This window comes from Antechinus flavipes, chromosome 5 (assembly GCF_016432865.1).
Source record: "Antechinus flavipes isolate AdamAnt ecotype Samford, QLD, Australia chromosome 5, AdamAnt_v2, whole genome shotgun sequence".
Lineage (NCBI taxonomy): Eukaryota > Metazoa > Chordata > Mammalia > Dasyuromorphia > Dasyuridae > Antechinus > Antechinus flavipes.
The window spans coordinates 241,261,268-241,286,243 of NC_067402.1; the positions used below are offsets into that span (position 1 = coordinate 241,261,268).

General features: G+C 35.8%; 1 long non-coding RNA gene across 1 annotated transcript; it reads right to left on the bottom strand.

Annotated features, from left to right (window-relative positions):
* Window positions 1-256: 256 nt before the first annotated feature.
* LOC127537918 (uncharacterized) lies at window positions 257-21,645 on the bottom strand. Its single transcript, XR_007947642.1, has 3 exons — window positions 21,481-21,645; window positions 1,177-1,323; window positions 257-682 (listed from the first exon to the last, which is right to left on the bottom strand). It is a non-coding gene; the product is annotated as an uncharacterized LOC127537918 (long non-coding RNA).
* Window positions 21,646-24,976: the final 3,331 nt, after the last annotated feature.

Below are 24,976 nucleotides of genomic sequence, written 5' to 3' on the forward strand. Positions count from 1 at the left end.
CTGACAAAGCAGAATCAACACATAAGATATAGAATCTCCTGAATTGTAGCCTTCAATTTTAATGAACCAAAAAGACTGATGATTTTAGAAACTAGAAAATCAGGATTCCAATCCTGTCTTTAACACTAAATAGCTATTTGACCATTGGCCAATCAATAACCTAGCCTCTCTGAGTTTCAGTTTCCTAATCTGTAAAGTGGGAATAATAATACCTCAAAGAATTCTGATTTTATATGTAACATTATGCAATCATTCAGATGGTAGATAAATCTTTTATCATTAATACAAACTTATCATACTGGTCCATTAAATGCTAATAATATCCCTAAAACTTTAAAAATTAAAAAGGCAGTACTTCAGTGCCAAATACTAAATCTTGCAAATGTTTGGTCTGTCACCATTTAGTTAGTTCCAGAGATCTCCCAAGGTTAAATAAAGCATGAAGAAGATAATGAGATGAAATGACTTTGACCTCCAGGTGTATGCTCTCTCCTTGCCTTCACAGAATAAAGATAGGGTAGATTATTTTTATCATTTTCCAAAGCAGCAACATTTATTTCCTTTGCTTCAGTGAGCTGTGCAGATGTAAGATCGAGATGGAATATTTAGTAGTTTCCATGGCAACTATTAGTCATACGAAGTACAGCAAAAGTGTGCTGGCTCTTTTCTCTTTTCCATACAGCTGTAAAAAGAAAGCAATCCTAAGATCAAAGTTCTGGTCTAAAAGCTTTAATTCAGGATGGAGTGACTTCTTGGGTAATTTAACTTGATCTATGGATTTAATTCAGATCAAAAAGATATTTAGCAGAGAATATTTCAAAGAACTATAGAATTTAGAGTCTATGAGGGATTTTAGAGGACATCTAGTTCATTGCCTTCATTTTACAGATGAAGAAATGCAAGTCCAGTAAAGTTAGTGGTTTGTTCAATGAAACTTAATCAGTGTTCAAATCCAGGTCTTTTTATGTCCTTTAGAATCTAAATAGAATCTATTATCTCAATAAATAATATATAAAGTACATTCTCAAAGTTCTGAGGTATTCCACAGGAATTGAAACACCCTAACATATCTACTATTTGGGTACAATACTGACAAAATAAATTCCCTCCTCCTAAAGGAAAACTCATCCTCAAGAAAGAATGTTAAGCAAATATCAAAACAAATAAAGAATGTACCTGGTATCTCGCATCCTGTTCCAGGTGTTTTCCAGGGACAATAGGGGCTTATTAAAGGGTTGCTTGAATAAACTGATTTCTAAGATTTGTCTCCCTCCTTCTGACTTTAGCAAATAATTTTGCATTTCTGAGATTCATTTCTCATATCTGTAAAATATTGATAGCATTACATATCAGTAAATCATAGAATGGCAAAGGATTAGGAATCACAGGGTCTATAAAGAATAGAGGTATATAGTGGTGATACCCATAATACAAGGGGTACTGCCTCTGTAGCCCATAAATGAATACTGACATAAAACTATCATATAGAGAGCAGCAATCTGTGTAATAGTAGAAATATAGGGAAAAGGTCACCAGCTCTAATCAGACTCTTCCAATCTTAGTGGAATTAGTGAAGCTATCCCCCCTAATCAGAGAGGCATGATGGAGTTATCTCACACAAATACCAGGTGAATCTGGGGAAGTTGCCATTGAGGGGAAGTAGAACAAGGGAGAGACAGAGAGACACAGAAAAAAAAAAGATAGAGGCAGAAACAGAGAAAGAGAAACAGAAAGATTTAATCTGAGGGATTATTGCTCTGTTAAATGATTGTTGCTTTGGCTCAGTTCTTTTTTTTTTTTATAACAGTCCATGACCTAAGAATGTTTTTTTTTAATTTTAAAATGCAATAAAACTTTATTTCAAAATAAATCAGATTTGGTCTGTGGACTACAGTTTGCTAACCCATGTTCTATTCCAAAAAAAATTATTTTGTTTTGAGTTACTGCATCATCTGGATTGATCTGCTCTGATTTTTAAAAAGCAGTATTCAAATATATGTTAATCCCAAATATGTCTTAAACTGGAGTAGCTATGAGGAGCAACAGTTCAGTGGGGGGAGAGGCAGAAGAAATATGTTGAAGGTAAACTAATCAAGTAGAGGGTATTTTATAACAATAATGTAGTTTTCTTTATCCAAGAAGTTAACACAATTGAGATGGATGCCTACAAGATATGACAAAAATTATCAGTATATTCTGATCCAAATACTCCTGGAGACTATGAATGCCCTGAGGGAAAATAGCCCACTTTTACCTTAATCCTAAAGAAGGTAGTGATATGAAATCTTCTGAGAGTTCAGAAGTATATAAAGGAGATATAGTGTAATCAGAATTGATAGCATACTACTCTCCCAAGAAAGGAACAGAAATGATTGCAGCTAATGATAGGCTTTGGTTTTTGTTTTTGTTTTGTTTTGATTGATTTTGTTTTGTTTTGTTTGTGAGGTTATATAACTTGCCCAGGATCATATAGCTAGTAAATATCTAATTTAACATTTGAACTTAGGTCCTCCTGACTCTAGGGCCAGTTCTCTATCCACTGCAACTAATAGTGTTTGGAATCAGGGGACTGCTGATCCTTTTCACTGTCTATGAGAACAAATGACTTCAACTACCAGTGTCTATCATCCAGAAATCTATCCTGGAACCTATTTCTCTTTTCCCTCTATTTTATTTCACTTGATTATCTCTTAGTTCTTATGCATTCAATTATCATCTCTATGTTGATGATTCTCAAATTTACTTTTTCATTCCTAATCTCTCCCTCCTTCCAAGTGTCTGTTATTCCCAGTCCCCTAGACTTGAAATTTAGGTGTCTTCAACTTCTCATTCTGTGTCATTCACTGTATACAATCTGTTGGCAAAGTCTATCAATTTTACTTTCATAACATACTTCTTATATCCTATATCCTTTCATATATTCCTTCTCTCCTCTGTCACTATCACCAACCTATTGCAAGCTTTATCACCTCATACTTCACTATTGTAAAAGCCAATTGGTTGGTCGACCTGTCACAGGTCTCTCCCTACTTCAATCCATTCTTCCTTCAACTATCAACCTAATGCATAAATCTGACCATGTTTCCCTTCTACAGCCCACTCTTATTACTACCACTTAATAAGCTCTACCATTAGGATCCATTCCTTATTCTTTCCAGGATCTAATGTTAAATGTTCTATTTGACCTTCAAAACTCTTTATAATCTAATTCCTCTAGTCTTCATATCTTCTTACATCTAAATTCTTTCCTAAACTCTGAGATGCAATCATTCTGAGTTCCTTGCTATTCCTCTGAAAAATCATTACATCTTTTGGCTTGCTCCCCATGCCTTCTCATCTCTACATTCTACATCTCTGGTTTCCCTGGCTTCCTTCAATTCCCAGCTAAAATTTCACCTTCTATATAGGAAGCCTTTCCCAATGCCCTTCAATCCAAGTGCCTTCTTTCCAATGATTATTTCCATTTTATCCTGTAAATGTTTTGTTTGAACACAGTTGTTTGCGTGCTTTTCTCCCCCATTAGACTGAAAGCTCCTTAAAACCAGGGACTGTCTTTTTACCTTTTTTGTAACCCCATCACTTAGCACAGTTCCTGATACATAGTAGGTGCCTAGTGGAAGGTTATTGGTTGAATAACTAATTTACCATAGGCTGATGGATGAGGAGAGCACTCCCCTACTGCTGTTGCTGCTATTGTTTCTGCTGCTGCCCTTCATAGGTAAGATGCGGGGGGAAAACCTGTGGATTTTGTGTGGATGCCCCCCCAAAGCCATTTCAGAAAGACATAAGCTGTTTTCAGCTTCCAGAAAGAACACTGATGTCACTCTTCCTCTCCCTTCTCCCTCCTGGGAGAACACACATCCATTCTAAAACTTATCTCTGTTTCTTTTGTTTTTCTGCCTTTTTGGTTTCAAAAAGTGGCATTAACGGGTATATGGGGTGTTTAGAGAGGATTAGCATCTCTGGTGTAAGGGTCTGTCAAGCCCTTTTTAGGGCTTCTCATCCACCTTTGATGTCCATCTGCTACTCTATCCTTGTGGCTTCAAGAAGCTATAGCATACACAGCAGTCACACCCCAGTATCTCAGCAGATAGGCTAAACAGAGTAATTATCAGATCTTAAATCAGTGGATGAGTTAGAGGAATGTCTGCTCCAAGCATGTGAAAACTTCCCCAAGCAGATTAGACAAATGAGAGCTGTGTTTCAATGGCCATGAAGATGGTTGAAACAGGCACTGTGGAGAAGTTAGAACCTGATCAGACATAAAAAATGCTAAGATTATAATTGCATTCCAGGCTATCACTGTAGCTCTTCCCACTCAGATGCTACAGTCACTCCCAATTCCCAGGCCTTCAGAAAATCTCTGGCCACTGTCTCCTACAGTGGTTCTTTACCAATTTTACTTCAATCAGAGGTCTTTAGAGATGTCTGGCCACTGCCTCACTGAGTGGTGGTTCTCATGTTTAAGAGAGTACCTTGAGAACAGCTGCATGCAAGCTCAAGATCTTTATTCCACATGTTCACATCCTGCCCTTAGCTGACTTCTTGCTGACTCCTAGTGAACTCTCTTAAACTCCTAATGAACTCCACCTACTTCCTTGTCCCTACTGATTCTATAGGGTCTATGAGGTCACCCGTACAGCCAATTAAAGAAGGAGATGACTCCCATTGATGATGCAATCTCAATGCGACCAGAGCTTCCACTCCTGAGGTGGTCCACTTAGTTCACAGAAAACCACATCTGGGTATTTCAGGCTTCAAGGCCTTTGTAGTTCCTGATTGCACTGTCTGAGCTTCTTCTTTGGACCCTTACAATTCCCTTCTCTTGCAAAACAGAGATGGCTCATCACATCAAGCTAACTTTAACATCAACACTAGCTTGCTTGATCAATGAGATTACAGAGTGTGTATAACAGAACAAAGACAAACAAAAGTAAAACAGTAAGAACCGGGCCCAACAAGACCCAGAACAAAGCAAGGATAATGTGATGTTCAACCCACTCAGGAAAGTCATATTTAAGGAGGTAGGATTTCATAAGTCTGTTGTTTCAATTGTATACACCCTTTGGTAAGGAAAGGCACAGAGAGTGCAACAAGAGACTGTTCGGTTCTGCACACATACATTGTATCTAGATATACTGTGACACATTTAACATGTATAGAACTGCTTGCCATCTAGGGGAGGGGGTGGAGGGAAGGAGGGGAAAAGTCAGAACAGAAGTGAGTGTAAGGGATAATGTTGTAAAAAAAAATTACCTAGGCATGGATTCTGTCAATAAAAAGTTATAATTAAAAAAAAAAAAAGAAAAGAAAAAAAAGACACAGAGGAAGGGTACATAAAAAAAAAAAAGTTATACCCTGTAGCCTCATTAACTTTGGCAGATGGGCGTGTTGGTTTTTCACCCACTAATTTAAAGGCATTGTCTATAAGTGGAAAACAGGGCGAAGCCTTTTCCTAGGCCACCACATGAATAGTGAGTAGCCATGGGAGAAGCATACAAGCCCATCATCCAGTTCTATCAGTCTCTAGGTGTTGCACGTCAACCAGGACAGTCCAATTTAGCTGTTACACTGATGTGTCTGCTGTCTTTGGTGTCACAGTCAGGAGGAACATGGCTGCCATCAGAGTCTGCAGGGCTGCTGACATCTGGTCAATCTTTCTGGGCCGTTGTTGTCAGCAACACCTTTGTTTTCTGGTCCTTCTCTTTTTGATTCCCCAGGTCACGAATGTTTCTGGTTGGGATCCACTCCTCTGCTGTTGGGTCTGCATCTGAAGTGATAAGAGCATACCTGGGACCCCAAAAAACCTTGACCCAACCTGGGCCCTTCCAGATTCCATCTAAGTCCTTTCACATCACTGTGAAAAGAGGGCTCTTGTTCTTGTTGGCCAGTCTGTTAGTTAGCTGTGCTTTCTGCATGTGCCAGAAGCATATTGCTGGGTGAAATTCAAAGAACATGAAAATCGCAGGCAATTACATGTATGTATTGCCACATCTCATGCAAATCCCAACATTTCCTTCTCTTATTTAGATGGGAGCATCTTGGGGGTATGAATAGTCTGTCCAATAATGATTTGGCCAGCAGGGTTATATAGAATGCCAATGGAATGGGCAATGCCAAATTCAATGCAAAAGGACCTAAAGGCCAAAAATGTATAAGCTGGTCTATTACCTGTCTTAAGTGCATGTGAGACTCCCACAATGGAAAAACTACGATAAAAATAGCTGATCACATGCCTAACTGTTTCTCTAGATTGGAGTGAAGCCATGAGGAATTGAGATTTGTATCCAATTACATGGATTACATGGATGCTCTGCCTCTTAACATAGATGATGTCCATTTGCCATAAAGCATTAGATCTCAAACCACAAGGGTTTTTCCCTGGAGGGAGCATAGGACTGTGGAAAGGAAGGCAAGCTGTACAGCCTTTTATTATGCTACTAGCTTCCTCTTTTGCTATCCCAAATTGCAAAAGTAAAGCTTTAGCAGCCTGATGATAAAAGGTATGAAAATGGATATGCAAAATATTACTTACCTGAATGCTTCCTCACTTGCTCTCAAAGTTTTTTAAAGAGCTTATATATGTTAGAAACTACAAATTTTATTTGGGCTGTGACAATTCTTTGTACCACACCTACTGAATGAGCCGAATCAGAAATTATATTTACATCAAAAATCCATTGCCAATTATGTAATAGCTGGGTTATCTTTAATGGAGACCCATGTGCAAAGTTTGGACCTGTGGCCAATAAATTATTCCACTCTGGGATGATTTCATAGTATACATCAATTTGTACATTGATACAAAAGGTATATATTTTGTCAGGTCTTACCCAAGATAATTGTACTACTCTCTTAATGGCTTTTAATGAAATTCTAGCCACAAGTAGTAGGTAAGGAGTAAGACTTTGATCTGGTTGTGCTGGGAGGTCACCCACTCCATTATACTATCTCCTTAATGAAGGAACTGATATTTCCAAGGTTTTTTGAGTGACTCTTTCAATCATATTGGATAAAGCCAATTCAATCTGTCTTGGAACCTCTTGAGCTTCTTTTTTTAAGCTAGTGTGGTGAGTCTAAAACACTGTCTTCTCTTCAAATGTCATATAATGGTGGTCACAACATAATTTTTAGAAATGGAAATGGAATGGAAAAATAATTTTGGAAATGGAAATGTAAGAAAACTTACAGAAGTAAGAGCAGCAGCAACATACATTTAACACATAGTAGGGCTATTTTTCATTCCCTGTGGTAAAACTGTCCATTCAAATCTTTTATAAGGCTCAGCTAAATAATGCTGGGCACTGAAAAGACAGATCCTTCTACATCCTCCTTATCTAGAGGGATAGAATAGAAATAATCCTTAATCCAAAAAGATTCCCTAGGCAATTGAGGAGCTGGAAACCCAAGCTGAAGGGTTCTCATTGTCTCCTTTTGTTCAGTTACTTTTTTCAAATCAGTCAACATTTTCCATTCTCCAAATTTCTTTTTTATAGCAAATACAGGGGAATTCCAAGGACTTAGAGAAGCTTGTAAGTGTCCTTGGTCAAGTTGCTCCTGTACTATATCTAATGAGGCCTGAATTTTTTCACTTTGTAAGATATCTCTTCCCCACAGATTGATGGGGATCCTTTCTACTGTAAAAGAAATAGAAACTTCTGTCTTATCTTCAAATTCCCATCTCAAAGGGTAATACTAATTTTAGCTACTATTGATCCTTTTATGCCAGACATATAGGTGTTTGCTATAATCTTAAGTCAATGACTAGACCAATTGGCACCTCTAATAGATGTACAATCTATACCTATGTCTACCAACATTTTTCAGTGGCATGCCATTCATATAGATAATGAGTAAAGGACATTCAACTGTAATAGCTGCAGTCTATAATATTCCTGAATTCTGTTGCCAAGAGTCAGAGTTTGAATAAATATCACCAAATTGCATTTCAGGAGTATGAATCAATAAGCCTGATGTTACTCCTCCTTCTGGGTCATAGATCACACACTGTCTATTTTAGTGATTGGAACATCAGCTATACATTCCTCAGTTTCCCAAATCAGTATAGGGACAGACACTATCTTATAAGAACTCTCAGGAGGTGAAGTATCAAGCTAACTATATGTGGAGGCAAAGGATCTATAAGCTGAACAAAGACAAGTTTCAGCTCTTCAGGGACCTTCCTGTGGTCCCATAGGCATAAAGCTCTACTCTCCCTGATTGCAATCCCCTTCCCCCACAGGCTTGCTTAAAGACTGACTGATCAGGTTGGAGTGCTGACTCTATGACTATAATAACAATTGCTGTCATCGAGCCACCATAAGTATCTTTTTGTCTCCTGTCATGAAATCTAGTCCTGCCTTTTGTAACAACTACATAGGGGGTTGGAACTGCTTAGTGGGCAATGCTGATGATATCATTGCCTCTCCCAATTCCTCTTCCTCCTCTTCCCACCCAGGAAAGCAGAGTTGAGGGAGGAGGGTCAGGAAATGGGAAATATCCTAAAAGCACATGCTGGGTGGTAGGCAGAATTGGAACTGAAACCAAGTTTTGAATGTGAAAAGCACCAAATCCCTTTCCTTTAGCAAGATACTTAACTTTTTTCTATGTTCAATGACTACACCATGTGTATTTCCAGAGCAGCAGGCAAAGTAAATCAGCAAATGCTAAAAAGGATTTCTTTGGCCCAAAGAATGGGCCAAAAAAAATCAAAAAAAGTTAAAAAAAAAAAAAGTGGGTAATAATAGCATTTATTCTCCCAGCTCTCCATCCAGTTTCTTTTTATGTTGTCTTGCCCCTTTAAATTATGAGCTCTGCCATGTACCTTTCTTTGTATCCCAGAGTTGAGCATGGTGCCCAGAACATAGTAACACATAGTAAGCACTTAATATATGTCTATTGATTGATTATCCTAAAGGTTATTATAAGAATTATGTGAAAAAACATATGTAAATCACTTTGCAAACTTCAACAGGCTATATAAATGTTAGCTATTATTATTATGAGGACAGTGAGACTCTGAAAAGTTGAATCGCATATCCATGAAAACAAGACCAAAAGTTGTCTGGGATAGAACTTGGATTCAAGTCTTCTGAATGTAAATCTAGCTAGCACTCAGGAAGCAGTTGATTATGCCAGTATTTCTATTGATACATTTTAGTTAGTTCCATGAAGGCTACATTATATGGATGGAATTGTGGAAGCAGAAATAAGACATTATTTAGAAAGTATATAGTGAAGAGATTATTATTTAGTATGAAGAAAGCATTTGGTTAGAGCAGATGAGAGAAGAGATAGAGGTTGAGATGCCAAGGGCAGCTTCAGATCTTGAATTGGTCTTCTCCCTTGGGCCAACATTGTGGTATGTGTAGAGGGTGTCTATATTACTTCTGGTCATGTGGCTCATGTGCCACCACACTTAGCATTGTGCCAGTTTGGGGAAGAAGTAGTGACATAGTTGTGACATCTGATGATGTCTGATTTTGCCTGACTCAATGATACCAGCTGAGCCTGCAATTGGTTTCCAGTTCTTGAGCAGAGTTTTGTTGGTGCCAATGACTACACTAGATTTTCATGATTCAAGCACTACAATGGTTACATCAGCACAACTATAAAAGCACAGTCCTTTCCTCTTTCATTATGTCAACTCTCTGTATCTTGAATGGTTTGGTAGTGATGGTACAAACTAGGGTAGGGTAATTAGGTCTTTGCCCAAGGAAACCAAAATCTAGAATAGTAATAACACTTAAAACTATTCCTTCTTCTTCTTGTTCAATTATTTCAGTACTGTCCTGGTCTTCTTAACTCCATTTGAGGTTTTCTTAAGAAAGAATCTAAGTTCTTTCACCAGCTCATTTTACAGATGAGGAACTGAGGCAAACAGGGTAAAGTGATTTGCCTAGGGTCACACAATTAGGAAGTATCTGAGGCTGGATTTGAAAGCAGGTCTTCCTGAGTCCAGGCTCAGGAACCACTTAGCTGTCTTCAGATAATATAAATACAGAAGTATAAAACACAGAGCCTGCAATACTCCCCAAAGTAGCCCAAACTAGATTAAAATGATTTTGGGAAATAGCAAAATAAAAGAACAATAAAACAGATAACATTACATTTTAAAACGAAGTCAATCTGTGTTCTGGAGGGATTCTTACATATAGTTTAGTGATTCCCTCATCCTGGGGATAAGAAATAGATGAGAATTAAATCTGTAAGCCTACAGCTAGGAATTGTTTGACTTCTTGAACTTTTTAGGGTCAACACTAAAAGTCATGTTGGTCTTGGAATTTATGTGCAGAGCTCCAACTCATCTAGCCTGGCAGTGTTAATTAAAATTTGGGACAAGAAAATGGGGCCTTAATTAAGTAGAAGAGATAGGGAAGTTTATTTAAAATCAGTTAAGAGACTTCAATCCCTCAGTATATAACCACTAGGTTCAAGTATTACTTTTTATAGGCTCTGATTACATGGACCAAAAAAGTGAGATTTGGCTAATGAACTACCCTCAGATCAGAAATAGAAAAATAAAGCTGAGGCTTCTCCCATGATTCTGTCACTGTAGCTGAAGTTCAGAATCACCTAATTGACAGAGATGGATATAGGGTCCAGAATGAAGTCAAGAATGGTAAAAAAAAAAAAAAAAAAAAAAAGTGATGATGATCACCCTAACGAAGGGCATGTGAGTCAGGAAGAAATCTCAAACAGAATCTCTGTATTTCAGTCTCTACTTTAGATGAAGAATCTTAAATGACAAAAGAAGACAGAAGGATCAATGTGAGAATGGATCATGGTAAATCAAGTCAATAAGTATTTATTAGTAAGTGCCTAATAAATAGGCACTTACTATGTGCTCCCAAATCCCACCAATCCTTGCACTGTACTAAGTGCTGCAGACACAAATATTGACAGAAAGAGTCTCTGTCCTTGAGGAGCTTGCATTCTAAGGGACAGGAGGCGGGGGGGGGGGACAGGATAGTGTTAGATAATGCAAGAGAGCTAAAAAAAGCAGGATGACTGAGAAAAGTATCTGGATAGAGAATAGTGGTAATAATGTCTCAAGTGACTGAACTGGACCTTTTTTTTCAAATGGAGGTTCTACAAAAACCTCTTCCAATGGGAGAAAGGGGCCACTGGAACAGAAGAAAATGAAAGTTGAGGAAGAGAAGTGAAATCTAGAGAAGAAAGGATGACTGCTCTAAACCCTCAATCAAAAAATAGTAACAGCAATTCTTAGCTCTTTGAGATGATAGACAATATCTATCAGAATTAATCTGTGTCTGTATCAGTTTTCTCAATTGTCTTAATAACAGTACCACCCTCCACCCTCCCAGGGTTGTTTTGAGATTCAGAATGAGATCTTTGTAAAGCATTTAGCACAATGACTGGCACATAGTGGGTGCTTAATAAATGCTTCCCTGCTTCCTTCCTTCTTTCTTTTCTTCCTTCTCTCATCCTTCCCTTTTCCCCCCTCTTCTTCCTCTTTTCTATCTTTCCTTCTCCCTTCCTTTCTTTCTTTATTTCTCTCTTTCTTTCTTTCTTTCTTTTTCTTTCTTCCTATCTTAAAGAAGATTCAGATAAGCAGAGGAAACTATATTTATATATTGAGTCTCCCCATCAGTAGAATTTAAGCTCCTCAAGGTAATGTTTCCATTTATATCACAGTTTTCCCTCATCTGCCACAGTACTTAGAATAGTATCTGAGATTTAATAAATAAGAATTGAATTGGATTGAGTGAAAATCCACCAGCCCATCAGAATACCACAAAATATCCAGCTCTATTTGAAGATAGACTCTTTCAAGAACTATGTGGTTTGGGGTATATCCTAGCTTCATCTAGAAGAATAAGAGGAAAGCACAGCCTTTGTATTGAGATACTGGAAGACTAGGGCTGAGAACAGATATATATGAGGCAGCCTACAATCTGAACAGAAAATTCTTGTGCAACTCTCATCACTACTGAAGCAGATGGTGAGGAAAATGGTTGATTACACTGTTAATAAATTAACAGATGTTAATAGGATTAGTAGATGTAAAAGCTGGCCTTAGTGATGAGAGAGAATAGTGGAAATAAAGTATTTGTCACTCAGTGACAGAGGGTAAGATGAGCCCTTTGTGGGGAGAAAAAGTCACAAGTTAAGAAATTCAGAGCAGTGGCTTCAAAGAAATTGTCTTTAGATTTCTTTTTTTTTTCATATCATAACTGGGATGGTGGAAATAGGAGGTACATTCATTCACCAGTGTTTGAAATAGTTGAGTCATGTGTCATATTGCTACTGAATTCGTAACAATGTGGGAAGCCAGCCTTTTACATGGCTTCCACATATTTAACAACCAGTTCTCTGAAGAAAAAGAAAATGTACTCAGGACACATTTTTAAGCTTAATTCTTCTATTGAGAATTTATGAATTAATTCTCAGGAATCAGATTAAATGGACTTTAGTATACTCCTTGTATGCGAAGCATGTAACAATACAGAAAACTAATAATTTCAATCATTCTGGAGAGCAATTTGGAACTATGTCTAAATGGCTATCAAACTGTGCATACCCTTTGATTCAGTAGTGTTTCTACTGGGTCTGGATCCCAGAGATCATAAAGGAGGGAAATGGAGTCAGCCATGTGTGCAAAAATGTTTGTGGCAACCCTTTTTGTAGTGTAAGAAATTAGAAACTGAGTGGATGCCCATCAGTTGGAGAATGGTTGAATAAATTATGATATATAGATGTTACTGAATATTTTTGTTCTATAAGAAACTATCAGCAGGATGATTTTGGAGAAATCTGTAGAGACTAAGTGAAATGAGCAGAACCAGGAGTTCAATGTACACTGAAATAACAAGATCTGATGGACGTGACTCTTTTCAACAAGAATGATATGTTATTATCAATAATAATAATGATTCTGGCCAGTTCCAATGATCTGTGATTCAAAAGAGTGCCATCCACACCCAGAGAGAAGATTGTGTAAACTGAATGTATATCACAACATAGTATTTTCACTTTTTTGTTGTTGTTTGCTTGCATTTTGTTTTATCGCTTATTTTTTTCTTTTTGATCTGATTTATCTTGTGCAGCACAATAACTGTAGAAATATGTATAGAAGAATTGCACATATTAACATATATTGGATTACTTGCCATCTAGGAGAAGGGATGGGGGTGAGGGGAATTTGAAACAAAAAATTTTGCAAGGGTCAGTGTTGAAAAATTATCCATGCATATGTTTTGAAAATAAAAAAGCTTTAAGAAAATAAAAACTAAAATATTAAAAAAAACAAATATCAATGTAAAATTTTTGTATAAATACTATTAAGGAGATTAGAGTAATATATCACCAAGATCACATACAATGAATAGGTGGGATTTATATTAGGAATCAGAGTAGTTCAATATTAAAAAAATTATAAGCAAAATTGATCATATAGATTAAAAAACAGTAAAAATCTTATGATTATGTTGATATATTCAGAAAAAATCTTTGACAAAATACAATACACATGAAAAACATTAAAAAACATGGGAGCATTTATTAAAATGAAAAGAAGGAAAAAATAGAAAACTAGTAATAAAGATGATGAAATTTCATATCCAAATTTAGGACTACATACTCAGATTGTTTATATATGCTAAGTACTTTCCATCAGATGAAAAGTTGGAGGGGGAGATGACACATTAATAGATGTTAAGGAAAGTAGATACTTGAGCAGTTAGAGATAGGGGTGATAGGATAATCTGCTGAAGAGTTGAGACATTACATTATAAAAGGCATAAAAATGGGGAAAAGGGGGAAAGGGTTAAGGGAATTGTTAGCAGTGTGATGTGATCATAGGGATGTGAGAAGAGATAGCAAGAGATAAGTCTAGAAAAGTAGGATAGTTCATCCCAATAGATGCAGAAAAAGCATTTGATAAAATCCAACATCCATTCCTATTAAAAACTCTTGAGAGTATAGGAATAAATGGACTTTTCCTTAAAATAATCAGTAGCATCTATTTAAAACCAGCAGTAAGCATCATATGTAATGGGGACAAACTGCAACCATTCCCAATAAGAACAGGAGTGAAACAAGGTTGCCCACTATCACTGTTACTATTTAATATTGTATTAGAAATGCTAGCTTTGGCAATAAGAGTTGAGAAAGAGATTAAAGGAATAAGAATAGGCAATGAGGAAACCAAATTATCACTTTTTGCTGATGATATGATGGTATACTTAGAGCACCCCAGAGACTCTACTAAAAAGTTACTAGAAACAATCCACACCTTCAGCAAAGTTGTAGTGGCTAGAAGCTGGAAAATGAATGGATGCCCATCAATTGGAGAATGGTTGAGTAAATTGTGGTATATGAATGTTATGGAATATTCTTGTTCTGTAAGGAATGACCAACAGGACGAATACAGAGAGGACTGGCAAGACTTACATGAACTGATCCTAAGTTTCAATTGATCAAGAATGGACAGAAGCAGCTACACCCAAACACTAGTTTGACAAACCCCAAAACCCCAGTTTTTGGGAGAAGAACACATTATTTGACAAAAATTGCTGGGAAAATTGGACATTAGTATGGCAGAAACTAGGCATTGACCCACACTTAACATAATACACCAAGATAAGGTCAAAATGGGTTCATGACCTAGGCATAAAGAATGAGATTATAAATAAATTGGAAGAGCATAGGATAGTTTACCTCTCAGACCTGTGGAAGAGGGAGGAATTTATGACCAAAGAAGAATTAGAGATCACTATTGACCACAAAATAGAAAATTTTGATTATATCAAATTGAAAAGTTTTTGTACAAACAAAACTAATGCAGACAAAATTAGAAGGGAAACAATAAACTGGGAAAACATTTTTACAATCAAAAGTTCTGATAAAAGCCTCATTTCCAAAATATATAGAGAATTGACTCTAATTTATAAGAAATCAAACCATTCTCCAATTGATAAATGGTCAAAGGATATGAACAGACAATTCTAAGACGAAAAAATTGAAACTATTTATAGACATATGAAAATATGCTCCAAATCATTATTAATTAGAGAAATGCAAATTAAGACAACTCTGAGATACCACTATATACCTGTTAGATTGGCTAGAGTGACAGGGAAAGATAATGTGGAATGTTGGAGGGGATGTGGGAAAACAGGGACACTGATACATTGTTGGTGGAATTGTGAACATATCCAGCCATTCTGGAAAACAATTTGGAACTATGCTAAAAAAGTTATTAAACTGTGCATATCCTTTGATCCAGCAGTGTTTCTACTGGGCTTATACCCCAAAGAGATACTAAAGAAGGGAAAGGGACCTGTATGTGCCAAAATGTTTGTGGCAACCCTGTTTGTAGTGGCTAGAAGCTGGAAAATGAATGGATGCCCATCAATTGGAGAATGGTTGAGTAAATTGTGGTATATGAATGTTATGGAATATTCTTGTTCTGTAAGGAATGACCAACAGGACGAATACAGAGAGGACTGGCAAGACTTACATGAACTGATCCTAAGTTTCAATTGATCAAGAATGGACAGAAGCAGCTACACCCAAAGAAAGAACACTGGGAAATGAATATAAACTGTTTGCATTTTTGTTTTTCTTCCCGGGTTATTTATACCTTCTGAATCCAATTCTCCCTGTGCCACAAGAAAAGTGTTCGGTTCTGCACACATATATTGTATCTAGGATATACTGTAACCTATTCAACATGTAAAGGATTGCTTGCCATCTGGGGGAGGAGGTGGAGAGAGAGAGGGGAATAATCAGAACAGAAGTGAGTGCAAGGGATAATGCTGCAAAAAATTACCCTGGCATAGGTTCTATCAATAAAAAATTATTAAAAAAAAAAAAGTAGGATAGTTCGAGGTCCTAGAGAGTTCAAAACAACTAGTTATGAGATTTGTACTTTACTCATCAGGAAATGGGGAGCTTCTAAATATTTTTGAGTAAAAGAAATAATGTAATTCTCAAAAGGAAGCTAGGTAATGCAGTAGAGTGCTAGATCTGGACTTCAGATTTAAGATTCATCTTCCTGAGTTCAAATTTGGTCTCAGACACTTACTAGTTGTGTGACTCTGTGCAAGTCACTTAACTCTATTTGCCTCAGTTTTCTCATCTGTAAAATGAGCTGGAGAAGGAAATGGCAAATCACTCCCAAATCTTTACTAAGAAAACCCCAAATGGAGTCATAAAGTGTTGGATGCAATTGAAAAATGACTGAACAGAATAGATCAAAGAAAGAATATCTTCAGTGCTAGACACAGTACTTTATATACATAGACTGGACCTAAGGACATTATTGCATTATTATTGATGGAATTGTGAAATGATTTAACCATTCTGGAGAGCTATTTGATACAATGTTTGTTTTCATTACTGGGTATGTATCCCAAAGAGATCATAAAACAGGGAAAAGGACCCACATGTGGAAAAATAAATTGTAGCAGCTTTTTGCAGTGGCAAAAAAATGAAACTTGGGGGGATGCCCATCAGTTCAGAAATAGCTAAATAAGTTATGATAGTTGATCATAATGGATATTTTTATTTTATAAGAAAATAATAAGCAGGCTGATTTCAGAAAGGCCTGGAAAGACTTACTTGAACTGATCCTGAATGAAATTATCAGAACCAGAAGAACACTGTACATGGTAACAGCAATATTATGTGATAATCAACTAGGATAGATTTAACACTTCTCAGAAATGTGGTGATCCAGAATAATTCCAATAGACTTGAGATGAAAAGCGCCATCCCTATCCAGAGAGAGATCTAGACTGAATGTAGATTGAAGCATAGTATTTTCACATTTTTTATTTGTTGTTTACTTTTTCTTTCTCATGGTATTTTTCACTTTTAGTATGATTTTTCTTGCACAACATGACAAATATGAAAATATTTTTAAAGGATTGTATTGTAACAATCTATGTTAAACTGCTTTTTGTCTTGGGAGGGAAGGGAGGAAGGAAGGAGAAAATATTTTGAACACAAAATCTTACAAAAATGAATGTTGAAAAACTATATAGATAGATTTATATTATTTATATATATGGAAAAATAAAATGCTACCGAGAGGGGAAAAGGAAGTCATTACATTAATCTAAATGAGAAGAAATGAAAACTTGAACAAGGATGATTATAATAATAACAGAATGTTGGAGATGGAGAAATATTGTGGACATGGACTTCAAAAGATTTATGATAATTTAATGAGTTGGGAGAGTGGACAGGAAGGGAAAGAAAAGAGAAAAAAGGGAATGTGTGAGTGCCCTAGTCCAAAGGAGGAAATTAAGATGCTTTTATAAGAGTTACTTGCCCAGTGCTGTTAAAAGCGTGAGGCCTTTTTGTAGACACTTTTCATTACATGTTGAGAGACCTAAAGACTTAAGGAATAGGTTCAAAGCATAACTAAGACTATAAAAATGGCAGGATGAAGGGGAGGCAGGATAGTCTCTGGCCATGGAAGGAAGAGAAAGAGTGTTAAATCATGGTCCTGCAGAGAAGCTTGTCCTTGCTATTAGTGAGTAATAATATATTAATCTACATTACACACACAGACACACACACACACACACACACACACAAATCAATGACCCCCCATCTCAGGGGTTGCATGGGAGCCTATACTCTAAAACAACTCTTCAGGTTTCTCCCTAAGGCAGGAAGAAAACTGGTTAATACCATGGGTTTTATTTAAAAAAAAAAAAAAGAGTAAGATTTCTTTAAGCTTCTAGATTTAGAACTTGGGAGTACTTCAGAGTCCATCATATCCAATCCCTTTATTCTACAGGTAAAGATCTTTAAGAATAGTTAAGTAATTTGCCCAGTGTTATAAAGATAATATCCAAGATGAGGTTTGAACCTCCATTCTGTTTGTAGAGCCAATATTCTGTCTACTATGCAGAAATCTGGTTGGTTTCCTGTTTTTATGTTCCAGTCAGGGAAATGTTGAGAAATTTTCCCTACGACCTTCTACTCAATCTGAATCAGCTGATGGAAAACATTATCATAACTACTCTTTGTATATGATTTTAAGGAAAAAAGACTAATTATGTGATGAATGTAAAGCATAAGTAAAAGGACATTCTAAGTGCATCACTGTTATTGGTGGAATATCAAGACAAGACAGGGAATATTCTCAACAAATTATGAAACTTCCACCCATTTATCCCTGAAAAATGTATGGGAAGACAAGGACAAGAATTGCTCAGGATTAGCAAGCCTAGATTGGTTCAAGTAGCATCATCATCAGGAGTATCTACTTGGATGAGATCAAAAATCCACTGGAATATTTGAATAATTGTGCTTTAATAATAAACTGGCAGGAATCATATTACTTACATTCTCTCATTTGAAACTTTGTGAGGCATATACAATTGATTCTGTGAAAGCATTTCATAAGAAAACTCAGGCTTAACTTATGTGGTTTGCCCATGGTCATATAACAAGTTATTGCTTGCCCTGAAATTTGAACTCAGGTTTTCCTGAGTCCAATTTCAATAACCTCAATCATGTTGCTTTTCCTAATTCTCTAATTCCAATGCCGGATTACAATAGGTTAACATATTTATTATTACAATCTAGAAATCTAAAATTCAAACCTGTCATAGGGAACACATAATGAATTTAATTAATTCAGTCTCTCATCTTAATGGCAAGAGACAAGAGACAATAAATTGATTAGGCACAATTTTTATGCTATGAAAGCCCAAACATTTTACATCTTGCAGTTGCAAATCTTGTCCTTTATTTCCGGCTTACTCCTGGGTATACTCTCAAAACTCAATAAATAATAACAGCTTCCATCTTTAGGGCTTCTTTTCCATCTGCCTTCCACATATTTTTGTTCCTCAAAGACAAAGCCTAGATATATTGTTGAATTAATAATATCAAAAACCAAATGATTGCTCCCTTCTTTGAACTGGCCCATGAAAGATAATAACTGACTATATAGTACTTTGAAATTTATAAGGTTTTTTTTTGTTCTCTTATTTAAGCCTCCTATCAACCCTCTGACGTAAAGTACTCCATAAAGGTTTCATTCTTCCTGTCTTCAGCATTTCACAGACTATGACAATTGTAGTCTCTGTTGCTTAATTAATTATTTACTAACTAATTATATCAATTAATTTTATGCTGTCTTGATCTTGAATCATTTCATTTGATTTTGATTTTGATATTACCTCCAAAAAGATTTAAAATTCTTTCTTGGAGGCTGGGGCATGAATTATACTTCTTTTGTGCCAGTTCCTCCTACCTCTTACATCCCCCTGTCACTTCATAGAACAGTGCTGGGTATAGACTGAATGCTTAATAATTGCTAATGAATTATCAGTTAAATTACTAAGTGGTTATTACCAAAGAAAGAAAACTATTCCTTGTCCATGTATGTCCTAAGAACTTCTTATAAAGTTTATGCAAAAACAAAATAGACTGCTTCAAAAAGTAATGAGTTACCTGTACCCCCAAAATATTCAATTGCAACTTGTTAAAGATATCATTGATGTAATCCATTCTTTTGGCAAGAATTGGAACAAATAACCTTTGACATCCCTAACAACTCTGGAATTCTTCCTTCTTCTCTGTAACATTTTCTAACTCTCCCTAACTCACCTTGATGCAGAGTCACAAGAATTGGTATTTGGAATTGTGATGAGAAATAAGAAAAGGAGAAAAACATCAGTATAAAAGTGAAAAGTTGTGCCCAAGCAAGGAATAAGAAGATATACTTGATGGCTTAGCTCCTTATCTGGGCTGTCTGCCCATTCTACTTACTAGAATTTTAAAAGTAAGCCGAGGCCACATTTATATAGTGCATACTATGTGCAAGGCAACATACTAAGCACTTTACCAATATTATCTCATTTGATTTTTTTAACAACCCTGTACATAGATGCATTTATTATTCTTATTTTACAGATGAGGAACCTGAGGCAAACATAAGTTAAATGACTTGCCCAAGATCACACATCAAATATTAATGTTGAATTTGAACTCAAGTCTTCTAATTCTAAGTCTGGCATTTTATCTACTGAGCCACCTGGTTACATGAAGGGCTTGAGGGAATTAGGACAGCAAGTTCCTGTAGTAACTGAGTGAACCACACTAGTTCCATTCTGACTCATTTCTGGAGCTAGTTCAGATCCATTTCTATTCAATAATGGGCCTAGTCCAAATTCTTCCTTGTGAGAAAACTTTATGGGAATTATGAAAAAACATTTTTTGTGCTGTTTGAGCCTAATTGTTGATAAAAATTGAATTATAAACAAATAACATTTGAGAGGAATGTTTAAGTTTTAAGGAATTGATGAGTAATTTAGTCAATTGAGTGATTAATTATAAAAGAATTATTCATGATATAATTCGATTCCTTACTGAAACAGAAAGTAAGAATTCTTTTACCTAATGAAAAAGTGATTGGATGTGGATAGAGGAGAGCCCAATTATGGGCATAATTATATTAGAATAAGCACTATGTGGCTATAGGAATTTAGGAGTGATTTCTGAAGGTGAAAAAGGAATCAGGCCTATGTTATTTAATCCAAATCAACCATGTGATAAGAAGCATAATGTGTGTGGATAGAGATCTCAGGCTTGCTGTGAAGAGGAAATATGCTCCCCTGGATATCTGCCCTGGGGAAGAATACCATACATCTTTACTCAATTTAAACTCTGTGCTACGTGGTCTAGAAAACTACCTTTCTCCTAAACTAAAGCAAGATTTCAAACATCCTCCAAGAAGGAACACCTCCAATGAAAAACATTAAACAAGCTGCTGCCTGGGACCCCAGGTTGCCCAACTCTCACAGAAATAAAGCGTGCTTTTTTGTTTATATGTTTGTTTTCCAAAGAAAAATTTGAAGAAAAAACATGCAAAGAAGGCTTGAAAACAATTCAAGTTCTGAGAATACATAATCCTCTCAGACTTCCCAAGCATCCTTGCTTCTGCTAAATGTCTTCTTCCTGACTTGAGAACTCACAAGAAGAGGGCTTCAAACAATTTAATTTCTTACTTGTATTAAGACCCAAGAGAAATATCAGCTTCTGTCTTCTTATTTCATTCCTAACAGACTAAACTTGAAAAAAGTGGACTTTGAAATCATCAGAAGTATTAAGAGAGTGAATATTTTATGCTTGGACATAAAAGATTTTAGGATTTGTGACAAAAGAGTTTCAGGCTTAACTTGATGCTTGATGAATTGATTTTTTTTATCAGACCTGTGATTTCATTAGGGTTAAGTAAACTTTCTCTACCAACAAAAATTAGTTTCTGTTCTGTACCTTTGAGTCTTAAGACTGCCTTAGATATTAGATATTAAGTAAATTGTCCAGTATATATCAAAGTTAAGATTAGAACCCAGATCTTCTGATTCCAGATTTATCTCTTAAGAAGTATTGGATTTAATATCTTGAAAAATACTTTAAAATTTAATAATATTAGCTGATATTTATATAGGGCTACCAAAGTCTATTAAAAAAATTTAAATACATTACCTTAATTGATCAAAGGAGATAAATGGCATATAGTAGAGTAATGAAGGGTCTTATACATTACCCAGAGTTTCCCCACTGAGTTTCATCCAACCTCTTTGCATTTCACATCCTCACAACAGTTATGTGAAGAATTTGCCACTCTTGTTTTGTAATGAGGAAACTGAGTGACCTGCTTGTGGTCGCACAGCAACAAAGTTCCACAGAAGAATTTGGAATGTATGTCCTCAGTCCAATTCTGTTGTTCTTTCTAGTATAATATAATACTGTTCTTGTTAGAAAGTGTTGTGTCCTGCTTTCTAGAGCACCCAAGTTGGAGTGGTTAAAATATTGAGTTCTGCTTTCAAGAATCCCCAAGTTGGAGTGACAAAATGTACCATTGTTTTCTAGAATCCCCACATCAATGTGATTAAAATATCCTGCTTACTAGAGTCCCCAAGTTGGAGTGGCAAAACATACTGTTGCTTTCCAGAGCTCCCATGCTGGGGTCATTAAAATATACCTTCCTAGTGGAGAAGTGATGAGGCGGGATTCCTGAGGATGGCGGAAAAATGGAGTCCATTTGTTACAAGGTCTTTCCCCTTTTTATAATGTAACAAAAACAACACTGTGCACATGAGACCACATAAACAACTTGCTATTATATGTAGTTTGCCACCTGGTATCACTCTTCCTCCTAGTATCACTCTGCTTCAATCTCAACGCAGATTGTCACCATGACCAAGAGCCCTTAGGGGAGATGGGGAGCCAAACCAGAAATAGTTAACAGGTTCCCTCTCTGGGTTGAAGGGTCTTATACATTATCCAGAGTTTCTCCACTGACTGGGACCCTCTACAAAAAAAGGATAATAGAATAGGCTAAATAATAGTAATAAATAATAGAAAATGATAATAGAACCATATGGAAAACAATGCATCAGTGTCCCAATTTTCAAGGGGAGACTTTTACAGTGACTCATTGTGGGAATTTAATACGTTTTTTAATCCTTAGGTTAACTGCCTCAATTTCTTAATCACTTTAGAGGAAAAATAGAAGAACCTGATTGACCATTTGAAGCATGGGAATTCAGATTCTGAGCAAAAATATATGGTCTTACTATTATTGCTGAATAGATAGATTGGGACATCAGGGCAGCAAACAGCAAAAAAAAAAAAAAAAAAAAAGATAATCAGGAATGGAAACAGTTTGTTTTAACAATCTACAAATGACTAACTTATATACATTATTTATAAGATTTAATTATTTATAAAGTTGCACATTTGGATAATATCTTGAAATATCTACAAGTAATTATTTAGCAACTTATAAGAACAAATCCTCAAACTGTAGAGGCTTCTTTTTTAATGTATTTATACATAACTGAAAATGATGTTATAGTACATGTTATTTACAACTATGCAGTAATATGCTGCAAAATAAATTATCTAGAAGCAAGCAAAAGTACATAATTAATGCATATAAAAACTATAAAGCATTTATGGGATACAGTTTTATATGAATATTGGCTCTGAAGTATTTTCAAGTTATGTTCTCAGAGAAACAAAATGATCCATTTTAAAGGAAAAATATATAAACTTGATTCCATTAAAAACACAATTGGCAAAGTCCTACCTCTTGATCACCACTTGCCCTCCAACTTCTGCAGATGGAGCCATCTGCTTCAATACAAGTGTCCATAGCCCTGCGTCTTTTCACCAAAAACTCATGAACAAACTCCTCTCTTGCCTCCCAATTCTTTTAAAAGTAAGTGAGGGTAATGAGTAGAGAAAAGGAAACCTTTCTATGATTATGAACCATTGAGTTGAACCTATGAGGAGGTCATCTTTTGAAATCAAAGGGACTCTTGGAAAAATAGCTGATATAGTTGCCTTGAGCATGGAAGTCTTGTAAGATCAAAGTTAATTGATTTGTAATGGGAAAAAGGTGGTGGCTGGATGTCAATGATTTTAGATTAACCTATAGAATTTCTGAAGCTTTTTGAGCCTCACTTTTCTCTACCTCTTCCACTAATAAAAAGAACTTTAAAAGTTTAAAATATAATCTGTTAAGAACTTTCAGGTTTAAGATTTGATCCATTTGAAGAACTATGGTTAGGGTCAGAATTCAATTAAAAGTCAATATTGTGATAGAGTTTATCAAGACCAGTCTAAACACTGGGAGTAGTCTAAGAAGGATCTTTAAGAATCCTTCATAGAAACAGAGATTATGATACAACAATATCCAGATAGTACATTTACTTATATATTTTGTACAAATTTATTTGTACATATATTTTTAACATACTTGAATGAATCTTTAGAGCTGTGAATTCTTGATATAGAAATTACCTCCACTGACACAGATTAGCACTTCCTCAGCTACTTGAACTCTTAAAGAATTGATTGCTGCACAGAGAAGTGGCTTAACTTCACACATGATAACTCATATGGTAGATGTCAGAACAAAACTTGAGCCTAGGTCTTCTTGACGCTAAGGCTCATCTCAGATTCCTCATACCACACTTTTTTTTACATTTTTTTTCATTAATGAACATACATAGATAAGAGGAACTATCTATGCATGTCCATTAATGAAAAAAAAAATACAACTATCTCTCTGATTTAAAAAAAAAAAAAGACTAGCTTAACATTAGTTCCAAAAAGGTTGTGGTATTTTTTAAGCTAAAAAGTGAGACCAATGACGACCAGTAATATTAGAAAAACAGTGAAACTTAAGCCTGGGATTAAATTTTGTCTCTGCTATTTACCATCTGTGTCTAGAAGGAAAGAAACAAGTTTTTAATAAGTTCCTATTCTATGCCTTACAAAATTTTTCTCATTCAATCCTCATAACTTGAGAAATAGTTATTACTATCCTCATTTTACAGAAGAAGAAACTAAGGCAGATCGAGGTTAATTGACTTGCCCACAGTCACATGGGCAATTAGTGGCAGAGCCTGGATTCAAATCCACACTCTTAAAAGCTTCTTCCCTTGCTACTTGCGCTACACTGCTTCCCAGAAAACATTATTTATTTGAGAAAACTTAAAAAAAACCTTAGCCCAAGAGAGCTTAGCTAGGGCTACCATAAGCATTGACCTTAAAGTTATAACTAAACAGCTATCCAAAAGGGAAACTGAAAATAACTGTCTCTTGGGCTCCAGATGATTGATGAATAGCCAAAAATGGCATTTCTCTGACTTTCTGACATATAATCATAGTGTTATAACTATGGAACTCTGTGGGTTTCCTGAGATCATTGCTAACTAAAGGAATTTGATGTGCTTGGGCCAGGGGAAATATGATCATCTTACATTTCTGATTTTCAGTGCTCCCTCTCTTCTCTTTTGATATTTTAAATCAGTCTCAGGCTCCCTCTGCTCAGTTTTGATTATCCGATTTGAGCTTAATTGTAGAACTACTTCATGAATTAGCAACCATTCTATGCTAAGTCTTCATTTCTTAGGAAATTAGTTTTCACCAGGGTATCTGTAATTGAGCTCCTGAGAAGAGAACATGA